Raw genomic sequence first — 20,671 nt, forward strand, 5'->3', positions numbered from 1 at the left:
AAATAAAAGTGTGAATAAAACAGAAAGAAAAATATTTACCTTACTTGAAATAAAAGTAAGTTGTCTTAAGTATATCATTAATTTGTAGGTAAGCAGGTCAATTATAGCTGAGTCTTATCTGTTTCTTGAATTAAGATTTTATAGGGCTTATATGTAAAACTTTTAAATCAAAACAGTTTGATATATGTACCTGAAAGCTATATTTATATAGCTATATCTATCTATATATGTATATATGTACATATATTTCATTTCAAATTGCTATAATTCAATCTTTCTTACTAATTCAAATAAGCTTTAGCTTGAATTATTCAATCAAAGTAGGATTCTAGTATGCACCGTCCTGCACTTAAAGGGGTCCTTTTCTTTATTAAGAATGATTTTTTCTTCAACCTTATTGAGGTATAATTGTATACAATAAAATGCATCCATTTTAAGTACACAGTTTGCGTTTTAACAAATGAAATTATTACTAATGTTTTAGCACCAAAATTAGATTTAATCAGAAAGCCATTCTTACTAATAAATAAAACTGTATTTCCATTATTCAGGTTTCAATAAAAGCTGACTATCAACCACACAATAATCATCAAATACTTTAAGCATCTTGAGGTTCCACAAGATAGTATTGTTCAAATTTTGTGCTGCTATTCTCTAGGGAAACAATGTATGCAGTATGATTCTAAGGTATCCCAAGAGCCTCAAACAGTGTCTGGCACATAGTAGGCTTTTAAATCCAAATATTTCTTAAATGAATGGAATGAGATATTGATAATGAAAATAAATGTGGGAAAGCAGTGTGGAAACAAATGTAGATATATTACCACAAAGAGGTATTCAAGGTATTTGAGAATGAAATCTAGAGATTAATGATGAAGAGTTTCCCTAAAAGTTACCTGCAGAGGCATCTAAATTGGAACAGAAGAGGTAAAATTATCTCTATTTGCAGATGACATGATCTTATATGTAGAAAACTCTAAAGATTCCACAGAAAACTGCCACAACTAATAAATGAATTCAGCAAAGTAGCAGAATATAAAATCTACACTAAAAAATCATGTTCCATTTCTATACACTAATATTGGAATAATCCAAAAATGAAATTAAGAAACAATTCTATTTACAATAGCATCCTAAAAACAATAAAAAATACTTAGGAGTAAACTTAACCGAGGATAAGGCATATAAATAAAAACTACAAAATATTGCCAAAAGAAAATTCAAAGACACAAATAAATGGAAAAACATCTGTGTGCATGGACTGGAAGACAATATTGTTAAGATGTCAACACTACCCAAAGTGATTTATAGATTTAATGCAATCCCTCTCAAAATCTCAGTGACAGTCTTTGCAGAAATAGAAATATTCATTCTAAATCTTAAATGGGATCTCAAGGGACCCCAAATAGTGAAACCAATCTTGAAAAGGAAGAACAAAGTTGGAGGTCTCTCACATCCTGATTTCAGAACTTGCTACAGAGTTACCATAATTAAAACAGTGGTACTGTCATAAAGACAGACATTTGGACCAATGGAATAGAATACAGAGCCCAGAAATAAACCCTTGCATATATGGTCAAATTATTTTCAACAAGAGTGCTAAGACCAACGGGGAAAGGTAGTCTCTTCAACAAATGGTATTGGGAAAATTGATATCCACATGTAAAATAATAAAATTGGACACATACCATATAGAAAAATTAACTGAAAATGGATCAAGGATGTATATGTAAGAGCTGAAACTATAAAGCTCTTAGAAGAAAGCAAAGGAAAAGCTTCATGCTATTAGATTTGGAAATGATTTCGAGATATAACACCAAAACACTGCCAACAAAAGAAAAAATAAATAAGTTGGAATTCATCAAAAACTTCTGTGCATCAAAGAATGCTATCAACAGAGTTAAAAGATAATCCATGAAATGAGAAAAAATATTTGCAGATCTTGTATCTGAAAAGGGATTATTATCCAGAATATATAAAGAACTCCTATAATTCAGCAGTAAAAAAAACCCCAAACAACACTATTAAAAGTAAACAAATGACTTGAATAAACATTTCTCCAAAGAAGATAAAGAAATGGCCAATAAACACATGAAAATATGCTCAGTAATTAATCATTAGGGAAATGCAAAGCAAAACCACAGTGTGATACCATTAGGATGGCTACTATTAAAAACAAACAAAACAAAATATCAAACAGACACAGAAAATAAAAAATGTTTGTGAGAACGTGAAAAAGTTGGAACTCTTGTACATTGCTGGTGGGAATGTAAAATAGTGCAGACGCTGTGGAAAACACTATGGTGATTCCTCAAAAAATTAAACATAGAATTGCCATGTGATGCTGCAACTCCATTATCTCATATATACCCAAAAGAAGTGAAAGCAGAGGCTTGAACAGATATTTGTAAACCCATGTTCATAGCAGCAATAGCCTGAGGAAAACAATGGCAGATTTTTTTGACTAACTAGATATTCGAAGTTCTAAAGAGAAGCTGCTTACATTTGTTATTGAAGAAAATGCTCAAAGAGAAGTTAGTGAAAATAAATATTTATTATTTCACTTTCTATATGCATGGGCTTTTTGAATTCAGGTTAAGAACCATCAAGATAAAGAAAAGAGCAAACAGAATCCAACAGCACATTAAAAGGATCATACACTGTGATCAAGTGGGGTTTATCCCAGGAATGCAAGGATTCTTCAATATACGTAAATCAATCAGTGTGATACACCATATTAACAAACTGAAGGAGAAAAACCATATGATCATCTCAATAGATGCAGAAAAAGCTTTTGACAAAATTCAACACCCATTTATGATAAAAACCCTCCAGAAAGTAGGCATAGAGGGAACATACCTCAAGATAATAAAGGCCATATATGACAAACCCACAGCCAACATTGTTCTCAATGGTGAAAAACTGAAAGCATCTCCTCTAAGATCAGGAACAAGACAAGGATGCCCACCCGCACCACTATTATTCAACATAGTTTTGGAAGTTTTAGCCACAGCAATCAGAGAAGAAAAAGAAATAAGAGGAATCCAAACTGGAAAAGAAGAAGTAAATCTGTCACTGTTCGCAAATGACATGATACTATACATAGAGAATCCTAAAGATGCTACCAGAACACTACTAGAGCTAATCAATGAATTTGATAAAGTAGCAGGATACAAAATTAATGCACAGAAATCTCTTGCATTCCTATAAACTGATGAAAAATCTGAAAGAGAAATTAAGGAAATACTCCCATTTACCATCGCAACAAAAAGAATAACATATCTAGGAATAAACCGACCTAGGGAGACAAAAGACCTGTATGCAGAAAACTATAAGAAACTGATGAAAGAAATTAAAGGTGATCCAAACAGACGGAGAGATATACCACGTTCTTGGATTGGAAGAATCAACATTTTGAAAATGACTCTACTACCCAAAGCAATCTACAGATTGAATGCGATCCCTATCAAACTAACAATGGCATTTTTCACAGAACTAGAACAAAAAATTTCACAATTTGTATGGAAACACAAAAGACGCTGAACAGGCAAAGCAATCTTGAGAAAGGAAAATGGAGCTGGAGGAATCAGACTCCTTGACTTCAGACTATACTACAAAGCTAGAGTAATCAAGAGAGTATGGTACTGGCACAAAAACAGAAATATAGATCAATGGAACAGGATAGAAAGCCCAGAGATAAACCCATGTGCATATGGTCGCCTTATTTTGATAAAGGAGGCAAGAATATACAATGGAGAAAAGACAGCCTCTTCAATAAGTGGTGCTGGGAAAACTGGACAGCTACATATAAAAGAATGAAACTAGAACACTTCCTAACACCATACACAAAAATAAGCTCAAAATGGATTAAAAACCTAAATGTAAGGCCAGACACTATCAAACTCTTAGAGGAAAACAGAGGCAGAACCCTCTATGACATAAATCACAGCAAGATCCTTTTTGACCCACCTCCTAGAGAAATGGAAATAAAACCAAAAATAAACAAATGGGACCTAATGAAACTTAAAAGCTTTTGCACAGCAAAGGAAACAATAAACAGGATGAAAAGACAACCCTCAGAATGGGAGAAAATATTTGCCAACAAAGCAACTGACAAAGGGTTACTCTCCAAAATATACAAGCAGCTCATGCAACTCCATATCAAAAAAACAAGCAACCCAGTCCAAAAATGGGCAGAAGACCTAAATAGACATTTCTCCAAAGAAGATACACAGATGGCCAACAAACACATGAAAGGATGCTCCACATCACTAATCATTAGAGAAATGCAAATCAAAACTACAATGAGGTATCACCTCACACCAGACAGAATGGCCATCATCATCAAAAAATCTACAAACAATAAATGCTGGAGAGGGTGTGGAGAAAAGGGAACCCTCTTGCACTGTTGGTGGGAATGCAAATTGATACAGGCACTATGGAGAACAGTATTGGTGTTCTTTGAAAAACAAAAAATAGAAGTACCATATGACCCAGCAATCCCACTACTGGGCATATACCTTGAGAAAACTGTAACTCAAAAAGAGTCATATACCACAACGTTCACTGCAGCACTATTTACAATAGCCAGGACATGGAAGCAACCTAAGTGTCCTTTGACAGATGAATGGATAAAAAAGATATGACACATATATACAGTGGATTATTACTCAGCCATAAAAAGAAACAAAATTGAGTTATTTGTAGTGAGGTGGATGGACCTAGAGTCTGTCATACAGAGTGAAGTAAGTCAGAAAGAGAAAAACAAATACCGTGTGCTAACACATATATATGGAATCTAAAAAACAAAAAAGAAAAAATGGTTCTGCTGAACCTAGGGGCAGGACAGGAATAAAGACGCAGATGTAGAGAATGGACTTGAGGGCATGGGGAGGGAGAAGGGTAAGCTGGGATGAACTGAGAGAGTAGCATGGACATATATCCACTACCAAATGTAAAATAGATAGTTAGTGGGAAGCAGCCACATAGCACAGGGAGATCTGCTCGGTGCTTTGTGACAACCTAGAGGGGTGGGATAGGGAGGATGGGAGGGAGACGCAAGAGGGAGGGGATACGGGGATATATGTATACATATAGCTGATTCACTTTGTTATGCAGCAGAAACTAACACAACATCATAAAGCAATTATAGTCCAATAAAGATGTTTAAAAAAATGAACTATTAAGAAGGGAAATAAATAAGTTTTAAAAAAAGGAAAGAAACTCTTTCAACTCCAATAGACAAGAAGCTGCAGTGCTGGCAACTGTTAAAATAAACACTGCATATTTTCAAGAACAGCCTGGGTGCCACTGGCATTTACCTTAAAGTTGTAACAGGGAAGAGCAAATCTGACTCCATATTACATCAGTTTCTTTTACTTTAACCTTTGCATTCTAATGCTTTTGCTTTGAGTTAAGAGTGTTGCTTATAACCTGAAATATACAGGATAGCCCATTCTCAAGGCTCTGACCTTTAAGCATATAACACGTTTACAGTCATATAGAGATAACAAAGTTGTAGAACAGAGAATAACATTTGTCTTGTTGGAGGTTTACAGAAACATCATGACCTGACCTATGTGAACAGGTGCAAGAACAAATGATTCCTACATCCAGAAGCCTGCAACAACCAACAACATCCCTCCCTCATCTTGCCTGTAAAAATGCTTTCATGAAACCCTTTGTGGAGTTCCTGGTTTTTTGGGCATGAGCCACCCATCTCCTTGCTTGGCCCTGCAATAAACCTTTATCTGCTCAAAAAAAAAAAAAATGATAAAGCAAAGGAACGATGATTGCTAGATATAGAAGATAAGGGAGATTAAATAATTCAAAATAATTTCAAGATTTGTTCCTGATTAATTGCCAGCTTTAGTTAGTTCTCTGTAGACAAAGTTAGGTTCTTCAAAAGGACTACTACACTTAGTGCTATGGTCTGAATATTTGTGTCGCTCAAAATCCATTTGTTAAAATTCTAATCCCCCAAATGATGGTATTCAGAGCTGGGCCTTTGGGAGGTGATTAGGTCATGAGGACAGGGCTCTTGTGAATGGAATTAGTTCCCTTATAACTGAGACCATAGAGAGATCCCTAGCCCCTTTTACCATGTGAAGGCACAGAGAGAAGTTGGTATTCTAGAACCCAGAAGAGGGCCTTCACCAGAATCTGACCATGCTGGCACCTTGATCTTAGACTTACAACCTCCAGAACTTTAAGAAATACATTTCTGTTCTTTATGAGCTACCACTTCTGGAGTATTTTTTTTATAGCAGCCTGGAAAGTCTGAAAAGACTAAGATACTTGGGGATTAAGAGATGACACATAAGAACTTCCCATGGGAAGAAATGTGAGACTGGATGCAGGCAAGACATAGACTAAAGATAAGCATCAGAAGGTAATTTCCACATATATAAAAATGGAAGCATCTGAATGGGCAACATTCATTTGAAGAAGGGAGAGTAGAGTTGTGCAGCATATGATAGTTTAAGATATGCAAAAGAGGAAACAGATTTTTCCATTTGGAAAAATTGGCTGGGGAAAGTTATTTCCTCTTCATGAGGAGATTAAGATGATCTATAGGTTTCCTGCCATGTTTTATTTTATACTATTACAAGCTTTAGAGAAAATTAAGGATAGAACATGTTAATGTCCATGTTAAGGAGAAAGATCAGGCAATAAAGCAAACATGTAAGATGTGGTCACAGAAGTGGGAAGAGAACCAAGGATTTAAGAGGTTAAGGAAGGAGGGAGTTTAATAATGAAGGCTACGTTTAGCTGTAAATATCTCAAAGATAGAGAAGAGATGCTTCAAGATCTTCTATAAGACATATCCGTCAGAGTTGTAAGGGGCAGGAGGCTGGTTGTAAGCAATGCAGAAGTGATAATTTGGTGAAAAGAATGAGGCAAGAATTGTAGATTATTTTTTGAGAAGATTGCTGTCCATAATACTAAAAGATGACTTCGATCAGCTCCCCAGTCTTAGCTTTTGTTTCTCTTTACTCTCATTCCACCTCTTAAAATCTGTTGTCTTGCTTGTATTTTCCTACATTTGTCTGGTTTGTTCACACTTACCATGCTGTTTTTGTCTCCCTTCACAATAAGGTGCTTCTGAATAGCTAACATAGTGACTGGAACATGTGGATGCTTTATAGTTGTTTGTGGAACGGGTACAGTGATGAATGTGTGATAGTAGAATAAGGTAAATTTGTACTGCTCTTCATATGTGCCGATCAATGGATCAATGTCAGTTTATGTGGAGGTCTCCTCACATGTTGCCAGGTTCTGAATTTGGTCTTATCTTGGTCAACACTTATATCCATAATCCAGGTTATCTAATCTGCAAGTAACACAAACCTGGAGTGGTAAGTGGATGTTTGTTAGATGATAGACTGAAGATTCACAAAGCTCTCAAGATCCTGTGATTAGGTGATGAAAGGAGATACTTCTATACACACAATATTTGCATGTAACTTCAGGGGCTAGAGTGATGGACTAAAAATTAAAGACAGAAAATAGTAATAAAAGTCAATTTCACAGGAAAAAATGTAAAAAAAATGAAAAAAAGGTGAAAAAAATCAACATCATGTATTTTGATTGAGGAGGCCTGGCTTGACAGCAGTCTCTGTACAAAAGACCTGGGATTCAAAACCACAAACTGATAAAGATAAGTCCGTACCATCCTTGCCTGTACTGATAAATATGTAGTGTCCAGACTAAAATACATATGTAGTGTCCAGACTGCAGGGGGTTGGGCATCAGTCCAGTGGATGGGTTGCAACTCTCTGTAGTGGAGTACTCAATCATGCACACCATGCTCTAGAAGGGACATTTGACAAGGGTGGTTAGGATGGTGAAGGGAACCTGGTGGTACCACTTGTTATGGGTTGAATTGTGTCTCCCCTCAAAAAAGATAAACAGGCATACCTTGGAGATATTGTGGGTTTGAAGACCACTGCAATAAAGCGAATTTCACAATAAAGTGAGTCACATGAATTTTTTGGTATCCCAGTGCATATAAAAGTTATTTTTAGGAAATTCCCTGGTGGTCCCATGGTTAGGACTCCGCGACTTCATTGCTGAGGGTGCGCTTCAGTCCTTGGTCAGGGAACTAAGATCCCGCAAGTCCCGCAGCTCAGCCAAAAAAAAAAAAAGAAGTTATATTCACACTATGTGGTCTATTAACTGTGCAATAGCATTGTGTCTACAAAAAATGTACATACCTTAATTAAAAAATACTTTGCGGGCTTCCCTGGTGGCGCAGTGGTTGAGAGTCTGCCTGCCGATGCAGTGGACACGGGTTCGTGTCCCGGTCTGGCGGCTGGGCCCATGAGCCATGGCCGCTGAGCCTGCGCGTCCGGAGCCTGTGCCCCGCAGCGGGAGAAGCCACAACAGTGAGAGGCCCGTGTACCGCAAAAAAAAAAAAACAAAAAACTTTGCTGCTAAAAAATGCTAACTATCATCTGAGTCTTCAGCAAGTTGTAGTAAGAACATCAAAGATCACTGATCATAGGTCACCACGACAAATATAATAATAAATGAAAAAGTTTGAAATATTGCAAAAATTACCAAAATGTGATGCACAGACACAAGTGAGCAAATGCTGTTAGAAAACTGGTGCTAATAGGCTTGCTTGATGCAGAGTTTCCATAAACCTTCAGTTTGTAAAAAACACAATATCTGCAAAGCTCAATAAAATGAAGTTTGCCTGTATTGAAGCCCTAACCCACCCATACCTCAATGTAACCTTATTTGGAGGTAGGGTCTTTGCAGAAGTAATCAAGTTAAAGCAAGGTCATTAGGGTGGACCCTAGTCCAGTGTGACTGGTGTCCTTGTAAAAAGGAGAAATCAGACACACATAGATGAAAAACCCTGTGAAGAAGTCATCTTGTGAAGATGGAGGCAGAGATTGGGATTAAGCTTCCAAAGCTAAGATGCTTCTGGGGTTTACAGAAGCTATAAGAAGAAAGGGAAGATCCTTTACCTACAGGTTTCAGAAGGAGCATGGCCCTGCCAACACCTTGATTTCAGATGTCTAGCCTCCAAGACTGTGAGGCAATAAATTTGTCATTTTGTAAGTCACCCAGTTCGTGGTACTTTGTTGTGGCAGCCCTAGGAAACTAATAAACCAATGAAGAACCATTGGGAATCCTAGGGAAGAGCAGCTTAGTGGATAGAAGGATTGTGATGGCTGCCCTTCAGTGTTTTTGGTCAATGATTCTTAGTAGCAGTTCTGGCCCAGAAAAAGAAAATTACAACTTGAGAAAATAAAGGGAAAAAAGTAAAATCTTTAGTTTCCTGCTCTGGGAGTTATTTTTGGCTCAAGGATTCAAGAAGAGTAGAATTTAAGAGATGATTGCCAGTAAGCACAGGGAATTATTGATTTGTTTGGTTTGATTTGGTTTTTAATCTTCACCTTCTTTTCTGTATACTGTTTCCTTCATTATATATCCTGTGTTTGTGCCACTGACATATTCATATTGGTATATATATACACCCTAATAATTTTTAAAATATTTATGATTTTTCCCCAGAGTTAGATATACTTATTTATTTTCTACTTCTATAATAAAAATAAAAATTATATTCATACAGTTCTGATTTTAGGGGACAAGGGCACAAAGGATGCTCTGTACATAGCTGTAAACCTGTGGCAGCATTAAACATATTCAGTAGTTCCACCCATTTGAGTAGTTACAATCTGAGTCTGTTTAACTCTGGCTGATGCATTTTTTAAAATTTCCTAGGTGAAAAAGGAATCCAGGAAAAAGCAGGCAGGCAGCCAGTCAGTAAGCTAGTGATATCCATGAAATATTTGTTCATCTTGGCAGTCATTCTGGCACTGTGCTTGTCTTCTGAGAGTAGGTGTCTGACAGGTATTCTTTTGATGTAACCAATGAATGAAATGCTGTTGGTAGCCACTATGCCATTAGTTCTTGCCTAATTAATATACCCAACCAACCATTGATTCCTGTGAGAATATATAGGGCCTATGGACCTGGAGGTAGAGTGAGTAAAGTAATGAGTGTGGTTTTCTTAAAGAACACTCCAGAATTCAAACACACAAGTGACTGTTAGCACATTCAAAATAGTTGTCTTGGAAAGCTAACCTGGATACTCCATATTTTTTAAAAATGCATACATTTTTGGAGATTGTCAAGGTAGACCAAATGGAAACAAATCCTGTGAAGAGCCATTCCAGTATATTACTTAGTCTGAAAGGCCTGAGAGGCACAATTACCAGTTGTTTTGCCTTTCTAGGCCCACTATCTGGGAACAAACTGCGAGACCTGCAGAAATAGAATTGAGATGCTAGGACTCTCTCTAGTCATTCAGTTGGGCGGGGTGGTTGGCCTACATTGTCGCTATGTCCCAACAGAGCATGCTATACAGCTTCTTCCTCAAGTCTCCAAAGCTGAATAATGCCAACAAGGCCCCAGTCGGGGCCTCAAGTGAACGCGGAGGCACCTTCCCCCTTTCCCCAGCGGAGATGCGGCCTGGAGCAGCCCAAAAGGAGGGCCCAGGCCAGGCCTGGACACCAGCCTCGGCGGTTTCAGGAACTGGGGAGGGAGACTCGCCTCTGAGGCTTGGAGGTGTGCGGCCAAGCCCTGGGCTCTGAGGAGGTGAGGCTGCACACTGGCTTGAAAGAATGTAGCGGCTGAGTTTGTAGCATTGGAGTGGGTGATGTGTATCATCAACAGGGTAGGATGAAATAGACACAATAACACAACATTGTAAAGCAATTATACACCAATAAAGATGTTAAATAAATAAATAAATAAACCAATGTGAGTTCTGAAAACAAACATGAATAGAGTTCAAGTTTTCTATATATATTTTAGTGTGTTTAGACTATATCCCTGCCAGTGTAGAGCCAGAGTATTAATTTAAATGTTATTTGAATTAAATTTTTTTTCTTGATGTGCTTGGATTTTTTTTTAATTTACTTAATTTATTTTTTTAAACAGGTTGTTATTAGTTATCTATTTTATACATATTAGTGTATATATGTCAATCCCAATCTCCCAAGTCATCCCACCACCACCACCAACAACACCCCTGCTGCTTTCCCCCCTTGGTGTCCATACGTTTGTTCTTTCCATCTGTGTCTCTATTTCTGCCTTGCAGACCAGTTCATCTGTACCATTTTTCTAGATTCCACATATTTACATTAATATACAATATTTTTTTTCTCATTCTGACTTACTTCACTCTGTATGACAGTCTCTAGGTCCAACCACATCTCTACAAATGACCCAATTTCATTCCTTTTTTATGGCTGAGTAATATTCCATTGTATACATGTACCACATCTTCTTTATCCATTCGTCTGTCGATGGGCATTTAGGTTGCTTCCATGACCTGGCTATTGTAAATAGTGCTGCAATGAACATTGGGGTGCATGTGTCTTTTTGAATTATGGTTTTCTCAGGTTATATGCCCAGGAGTGGGATTGCTGGGTCATATGGTAATTCTATTTATAGGTTTTTAAGGAACCTCCATACTGTTCTCCATAGTGGCTGTATCAATTTACATTCCCACCAACACTGCAAGAGGGTTCCCTTTTCTCCACACCCTCCCCAGCATTTGTTGTTTGTAGATTTTCTGATGATGCCTATTCTAACTGGTGTGAGGTGATACCTCATTGTAGTTTTGATTTGCATTTCTATAATAATTGGTGATGTTGAGCAGCTTTTCATTTGCCTCTTGGCCATCTGTATATCTTCTCTGGAGAAATGTCTATTTAGGTCTTCTGCCCATTTTTGGATTGGGTTGTGTTTTTTTTTAATATTGAGCTGAATGAGCTGTTTATATATTTTGGAGGTTAATCCTTTGTCTGTTGATTCATTTGCAAATATTTTTTCCCATTCTGAGGGTTGTCTTTTTGTCTTGTGTATACTTTCCCTTGCTGTGCAAAAGCTTTTAAGATTCATTCGGTCCCATTTGTTTATTTTTTTTTTCTTTTTCTCTTTTTTTTTTTTTTTTTTTTTTTTTTTTGCCGTACGTGGGCGTCTCACTGCTGTGGCCTCTACCATTGCGGAGCACAGGCTCCGGACGCTCAGGCTCAGCGGCCATGGCTCACGGGCCCAGCCGCTCCGCGGCATGTGGGATCTTCCCGGACCGGGGCACGAACCCGTGTCCCCTGCATTGGCAGGCGGACTCTCAACCACTGCGCCACCAGGGAAGCCCCCATTTGTTTATTTTTGTTTTTATTTCCATTTCTCTAGGAGGTGGGTCAAAAAAGATCTTGCTGTTATTTATGTCAAAAAGTGTTCTCCCTATGTTTTCCTCTAAGAGTTTGATAGTGTCTGGTCTTACATTTAGGTCTCGAATCCATTTTGAGTTTATTTTTGTGTATGGTGTTAGGGAGTGTTCTAATTTCATTCTTTTACATGTAGCTTTCCAGTTTTCCCAGCACCACTTATTGAAGAGGCTGTCTTTTCTCCATTGTATACCCTTGCCTCCTTTGTCATAGATTAGTTGACCATAGGTGCGTGGGTTTATCTCTGGGCTTTCTACTCTGTTCCATTGATCTATGTTTCTGTTTTTGTGCCAGTACCATACTCTCTTGATTACTGTAGCTTTGTAGTGTAGCCTGAAGTCAGGGAGTCTGATTCCTCCAGCTCTGTTTTTTTTTTTTTTTTTCTCAAGATTGCTTTGGCTATTTGGGGTCTTTTGTGTCTCCATACAAATTTTATGATTTTTTGTTCTATTTCTGTAAAAAATGCCATTGGTAGTTTGATAGTGATTGCATTGATTGAATCTGTAGATTGCTTTGGGTAGTATAGTCATTTTCACAATATTGATTCTTCCCATCCAAGAACATGGTATATCTCTCCATCTGTTTGTGTCATCTTTGATTTCTTTCATCAGTGTCTTATAGTTTTCTGCATACAGGTCTTTTGTCTCCTTAGGTAGGTTTATTCCTAGCTATTTTATTCTTTTTGTTTCAGTGGTGAATGGGATTGTTTCCTTAATTTCTCTTTCTGATCTTTTGTTGTTAGTGTATAGGAATGCAAGAGATTTCTGTGCATTACTTTTGTATCCTGCAACTTTACCAAATTCATTGATGAGCTCTAGTAGTTTTCTGGTGGCATTTTTAGGATTATCTATGTATAGTATCATGTCATCTGCAAGCAGTGACAGTTTTAGTTCTTCTTTTCCAATCTGTATTCCTTTTAGTTTTTTTCTTCTCTGACTGCTGTGGCTAGGACTTCCAAAACTATGTTGAATAATAGTGACAATAGTGGGCATCCTTGTCTTGTTCCTGGTTCTTGATCTTAGAGGAAATGCTTTCAGTTTTTCACCTTTGAGAATGATGTTTGCTGTGGGTTTGTCGTATATGGCCTTTATTATGTTGAGGTAAGTTCCCTCTATGCCCGCTTTCTCAAGAGTTTTTATCATAAATGGGTGTTGAATTTTGTCAAACGCTTTTCCTGCATCTATTGAGATGGTCGTATGGTTTTTATTCTTCAGTTTATTAATATGGTTTATTACATTGATTGATTTCCGTATATTGAAGAATCCTTGCATCCCTGGGATATATCCCACTTGATCATGGCATATGATCCTTTTAATGTGTTGTTCTATTCTGTTTGCTAGTATTTTGTTGAGGATTTTTGCATCTATATTCTTCAGTGATATTGGTCTATAATTTTCTTTTTTTGTAGTATCTTTGTCTGGTTTTGGTGTCAGGGTGATGGTGGCTTCATAGAATGAACTTGGGAGTGTTCCTTTCTCTGCAGGTTTTTGGAAGAGTTTGAGAAGGATGGGTGTTAGCTCTTCCCTACGTGTTTGATAGAATTCACCTGTAAAGCCGTCTGGTCCTGGACTTTTGTTTGTTGGAAGATGTTTAATCACAGTTTCAATTTCAGTGTATAGTGAAACTCCAGTATATCTCTAATTGTAATGCCTATAGTGCTTAAGAAAGATAATTCATTCGTTTTTGTTTTGGTGTTGCATTAACCTGAAGGCAAATGTATTAAATGACTTCTGTATATCTCCTACAGTTCTCTGATTCTAAGATGTTCATCCTTTTGTATGTTTGCAGTATTTTAAATGAAAGAGAAGTCTTAAACACAGCATTACTATTGTTGATTATAAAGCAACTATTATTTCCATTTACAACCCTGCACAGATTCTTTATTTGATCAAAGTTGGTCAGATCTTTCCCTAAGCATTTTTATTTCAGAGAACTGATGGACGGATGGGGCAAAACTCATAGAATATGAAATTCATTACTGCATAGTACCCATTCAAATGGAAATAATAATTCTCAGGTATCTATCTTCCCCATGTTTTTGTAATTTATTCATGCCCTCTGTTTTCTTTTCCTACTACTGTTCACTCTTTGGCTTACTGTTCATTAGCATATCTAACAGATAGTGAACAAGAAAGGCAAGGAAAATAAGTTGAAACAAATCAGATTGTTTTATTATTCATCATCAGATCTCAAAAAGCAGCTGTAGGAAGAGATTGGAAATTAATTTTTAAGCAGATATTTTGTATTATCTCAGTCTTACCTGATGCCTATATATTACAAAAAATAATCAACTTTATTATTGACAAAACCAAATCTAGTGTTTTTGATCTTGTATGTTTGCTAGACTGCTCTTTCAAAGGGCAGTTTGCAGAATATTTCATAAATATTTCACTGTCTTTCAATTCATCAGTATTTATTAATTTTTTAAAAATTTCTGTAGGTGTAGAATGCCTACTACAGAGCTAGAAGAAACAAAAGATGCATTTGATGTGGTTGCTGCCCTCAGGGAGTTTACGAACCAGCTAGGGAATCTGGCTTACACACCTAAAACAGATAATAAGAAAAGACAGCAAACTATCATTCAACATCAATGAAAAAGGCAAAATCTATACTAATGAATAAAATAAGAAAGTATAAAATTTATTTGACACACTCTATCTCATTTCTGAAATTAACTATTATTGGTACTTCCATTCTAATAATGATTCCATTAGTAACAGACTCTAATGATTAGAGATAGTTTCTTTGTCTTTATCAAGCATGGAGTCAACTAAGACTTTGCTGAATGGTTCAAATTATATATTTATTATAGAAAATATCATTGGTTTGACAGGTTAGATATGTTTAGGTTTTTGATGGAGTTAAATGCTCTGACCTAACTTTTTTCTTCTAGGGAGCAAACTCTTAAAACAAAGACAAATAAAACATCATTAATATGCCAACGTATTTTTTTCCTTTGAATTTTTCTTGAGTATAAAATTTGTCATTTGGCTTGAGACAGCAGTATGTTGGTGAAATATGATTTACAGTAGTATTTTCCTAAGTTATTTGGTTAATAGGCCACATTGCTTGGACAAAATTCTGCATAATTAATACATATAAAAATCTATCATATACCTACTATGTGAAAGAGATTCTTTGTGTTATATATTCTTCCCATTTCCCCTCCTTTTAATGAATAATAGACTAATCTTCCTATAGTAATAAGACAAACATTGCTGTCTGAGAAATCAATAAGAAAATGCCCAATATTTATAAAATTATAGCAAAATTATGATTACATATCAAATAAAATGATCATACATTGTCACAAGGTAAGAAATACCTGAACTTTGACACATAGAAGAATTTTATTTTATTTTTTAAGACTGAGACTTCTGGTGATTGTGTTCTCTGAACTGTGAGTGTTTATATATGATGATAAAGAGGGCCAGGTGATAGATTCCATCCAGCTGTTGGTTTGTCACAAAGAGAGATCTCCAGATACCTAAAAAAACAATTTTCTGCTTTTTAACCTTCCTCAGAAAGTGTAAACAGCTTGGTTGAAATCCTTCCCCACACCCCTCTTCCTGGATAAACAAGTCACATTTTATAGCAATGCCTATATCGTCATCCACATTAAAAAATAAAAATAAAATAGAATAACAAACAAAAGTTAGTACAACAGTCACCATGTATTCATTGAGACTTACATTATATAATTTACTTTAACATTCTATTAAAATTACTGGTTGGTTCAGTTAAAATGATCTGCTTCACATCATCACCCAATCAAAAAACAAACTTAAATATGTCTTGTATTATTTCTAAGTCTGTCTACACAAAGTCTAAACAACCCATAACAAAATGAAAAGTTCAATCAGTCCCACTGTTTAGGCTGTACGATGCCAAATTACCAGTTTGAATTTTCCCCACTGAATTGGCCAGATGTTTTAGCATTTTGCAGACACAGCCTAAGAAAGTATTCAACCACTTACTACCGATGATTGTATCAGAGGGTGGGAATTCACATGCCTAGCCACACCCATACAGGCAGTAATACACCCTTTGCATAAAGTGAAGCACACCGTATAATTTTATGATGTTATGTCAGCAGTCATATTTTATCTTGCACAGAAATTATGAGGACATACTGCAGTCATATAAAACAGGATTTTGTTTTACCTAAGCTCTGATGAATTAAGGTAATTTATTGTGCATAGTTTTTTGCATGTATTTAAAATGCCTAGAATATGTAGTTATATATATACTTTTTTGAATTAGTGACCTGAAGATTTTTCTAATGATAGAATTGTGAACTCTAGGCTGAATTTTTTTTTAAAAATGTGATGATAGATTTACAATTCAAAGGAACATAAATGAACAGCAATGCCCTAAAAAACAACTATCTACCTGACTGATCTAAGAAAATGAACACTGAAAACAAACTGCCCTATAGTAGACTTTGTGGTAAAACTGATCACCCTGAGCATCATGGATTTATTTTCTTTTGTGCTTTTTATGAACTTGGCCAACTGTCTCTGGCATAATTATTTCACTGTAACAATGAAGAGAAACGCAGAAGCCCAACATCCAAGAGGGAGCTAGAACTGCTTCTTGGAAATTTGAGGACTCTGAGAAAACTTACTTTCAATTTGCAATTCTTCTTTAGCAGTTAGAGTTAGGAATCTCTTTATCCTTAAGTTTCTGTCAAGCCTAATTAAAGGGCGTAAGTGTCATTGTGGAGTACAAAGGAAAAGAAAAGGAAGTGAGAGAGTGAGAGAAATGGTGGTTGGGGAAGGATAGAAGAGAAGGAGTGAGGGGAAGAAAGAAGAGAAGGGAAGGAGGGAGAGGAGAGAAGAGAGGGAGAGGTATCAGCACAGTAGTAGAGTAGTGTTGGCATTCTTGAAGTGTGGTGTAATAAGTAAGCATGACCTAAGCTGTCAAATGAAATCAGGTTTACCCTTTTCAAGGTAGTCAAGGAGTCTTGAATATAGAGCAAGGTTAAATGATTTCCAGTGATTCCATATGCAAAAAGTCAACATGTCCATATTTCTTCTTAAATAACACCATTTCCCCAAGTTTTTTGGTTGCATACTTGCTAGCACTATAATATGCTAAAGGCAATTCCTTTAAGTAAGTCTTAAAGCTCTGTCTTTTTTTTTTTGTAAATGACATTGCTAGTAAGGAACCTTTTAGAGCAAAGGAAAATGGGCTCAGTTAAACATGTTAGTGCTGTTCTACAAGATTCTGGTATCAGAAATTCTAAATTACAAAAATTTCCATTAGTACATCTGTTTATAAGCAGCCTGTATGGAAAAATGAGTGAACCATAAAAAAGTCAATACCACGGCATGATTTTATGTAGCAAAATTCAGCTAGTGAGGTCTGTGATGCTTAGGAGTGCCAATTACATTTCTGCCATATCTTGTCCCCCCAGAAGAGATTTCAGCTGCCTTTTAACAAGAGCTACAGATGCATTATAATCATTGCAGCCAGCAAAAATAGGCAACAGCAAATAATAGATGGAGGTTGGTGTGGAAGTGGGAGAGATACTTATCTTCCTGGCGATCAAAGTAAAGAAAGGAGAAATAATGGACTAACTCCCATTCTCAAATAAAAAGAAGCAACACAGATTTTCAGATAAGACAAACCCCGTCGAAGGCCTCATCTTTGAAATAAAGTATTGGTGTGATCCTTCATGTAAGAAGTATTAGGCAACAAACTACTGTCTTGGATAATTTTACAAAATAAAAGCATAAGGACAGTCTTTATGTGTTTTTCAATAGTGAGTACAGGTAAGAGTAAAGAGAAAACATGAAACTGTGTATTTACTGAGGCATTTCTATGGGGAACTATAATAGTATTAGTTAAATTTGCAGAAGTCTGACAATCTGATTTGATAGAAAGCTACAGCATAGAGATTCTGACTTCATTATTTATGTCAGTGGTTTTTAACTGAGCTAGTCATTAAAATAATCTGGAGATCTTTAAAAATATACGTCTGGTTCTGATTCTCTAGTATGCCGTTTAAATATGTTTGAGATGGGGCTAAGTATTTTTTAAATATCTATTTTTAAATGTCTCTTTCTGGTTGGCTCTTCTGAATATTTGACATCCTTATTCTCTGGGTTTCCTCAGAATGCAACCAGTATATTTATGCCTGCTGTAAGTTTATGTTTTCCTGATGCTATTTTATTATCGTTTATTTCTTTTCCCTCTGCATCCCAAGAAGATATATTATAGACATTTTTTTTCCAGGTGACATCTAGGAAACCAAACTTTCAAAACTGTAAAATTTTAACTGATAAGTATAGCATTTGCCTGAGTTCCTGGAAACTCTACATGGTGGCATGGCTTAAAATTTTTTTCATCTAGACAAGTACACCAGTTAACGGATAAAGAAGAGAATTAATTTAAATACATTGAGTGTCTACCCTGTGCCAGGAATTGTATCACTTTATATCACTTTATATATGTTATCCCATTTAACCACCAGAGCAATTCTGGGAGAGTTATAACCCCCATTTTACATATGAGAAAACTCAGACTCATAGAGGTTAAGCCTTGCCCAAAGTTACACAGCTTAAAAGTGGTGGAGCTGAGATTTAACTGTCCTTAAAACCAATGATTGTTCCACTCTCCCATGTTGCTTCTATGGTAGGTTATACGGTGTGCTACATACTTTGAGTTCATGATGATAACTGATGGCATGGCTTAAAATCAGACAAAAAGGTATATAGTGTTCCTTCTTACTAAGCAAGAGCAAAAATAAATTATTTGTTTGATTCTTAAATTTATTTATGAATCCATTGCTCTTCAAAGCCTATTGTAACTAAGATTGCTTCTCTATCATTGTGCCGATGATCCTCTGGTCATTTTATGAGGGCAGAGATTCTCTTTTTGCCACTGAGAAATGGAACCAATAGATAATATCCAGGTGTTAAAAATGAAAGCACACAGCAAATAAAAACCTTGATTGAAAAAATTTTGATATACCAAAAAAAGGAATCTTAAAATCCCATTAATAAACAATTACCAAAGAGCCAGAATTTAAATAAATCTTGTTAATTGTGTTTATCTCAGTGTGAAACCATGTCAGAAAGTCTAAAGCAAATGTATTTTGTTAAAAGTACTACTGGCACAGCAGGCCCTGAACATTAAAAAGGAAGCTTGTCATTATGGGGCTGCAACTGAAAGAGGAGACTAACCTGGGTCTAAATCATTAATATTATATCTTAAACTTGAAATGCTGCATTATAAAGCTGTTTATGTCCAACAGAATTCCCTACCACCCTGCATTTGTCTTAAGACTACTTGAATTGAGCATTTATAATCTGTTGAACATCAAGTGAATCTCAACTTAGGTACTTGGCTTGTTAGTTATATTCAGAGTTGTAATACTAGTGTGCTTGAGACTATTACCAATATTAATTGATATAAAAATGATTTTCCCTTTGGATGGATTACTGGATGTCTATCGTGTAACACAGATAGAGTCCTATAATCTGAGAAGTAAGAATGAGAATCTTTGATAAGGTATCTGGTTCAAGATGATAGACAGCACACATTTATATCCTCTCTTTTGGAAAATCTTCTGAATAATAGTAGTGAAATATTAAAGATAGTAAATCTGTAAATTCACTGAAAATAGGAAACTCATTAAAAGATCAGGGCTATGATACATATTCTAGAAGATGGAAGAAAGGCGAGACCATATTAATGGACAATCTACAAAGGTGAGAGCCAGAGCTCAGGACCTGCACAGAATGCTGCAGCAGAGGTTAGAGGTGCTTTCACAAGAGAGGTGGAATAGGAATAGAATTATACAGCAACAGGATTGATGATCTATAGCAGTGGTCTCCAAGGTTGTGTGTGCTCATCCTAGAGGGTGCGCAAGATGATTCCATGTGGTACACAGAGAAAATAATGAAGTTTCCATTTCTACTTGTTTTCTATCAAAAAATAAGAAATATATGGTGCTTATCAATATTTTATAAACAGATTTATAAACACAGTAGTCTGTGTATGTGATTAAGAAGTATATATAATATATATTTTGATATATTAAATATATAGTCTTTATTTATATAAATTGATACAAATAAAAGTATAAATTTATATAAATTTTTTTCACACACACACTGTATTTTATTTTTACAAGAGATAAATAAACTGACACCAAACATTGTAAATGGATGACCACAACAAAAGCAACAATGATTGCAATTACCAAACATGAAACCCACTCATACTATGTCATAATATTGACATTCAGTCCAGTAATCCTCCACTGTAACAGGTCCTTTACTCTGCAGTGAAAATTGATTTGTATATGTTTTGCCTCTGAGTCCTTGTGGGATTTTTTTTTTATTCAAACAGAAAGTCACAAAAATTATAATCATCCTCATCAGTTCACTCAGTCCCATGTAATT

This window comes from Grampus griseus (genome assembly GCF_964374135.1).
Source record: "Grampus griseus genome assembly, chromosome: X".
Lineage (NCBI taxonomy): Eukaryota > Metazoa > Chordata > Mammalia > Artiodactyla > Delphinidae > Grampus > Grampus griseus.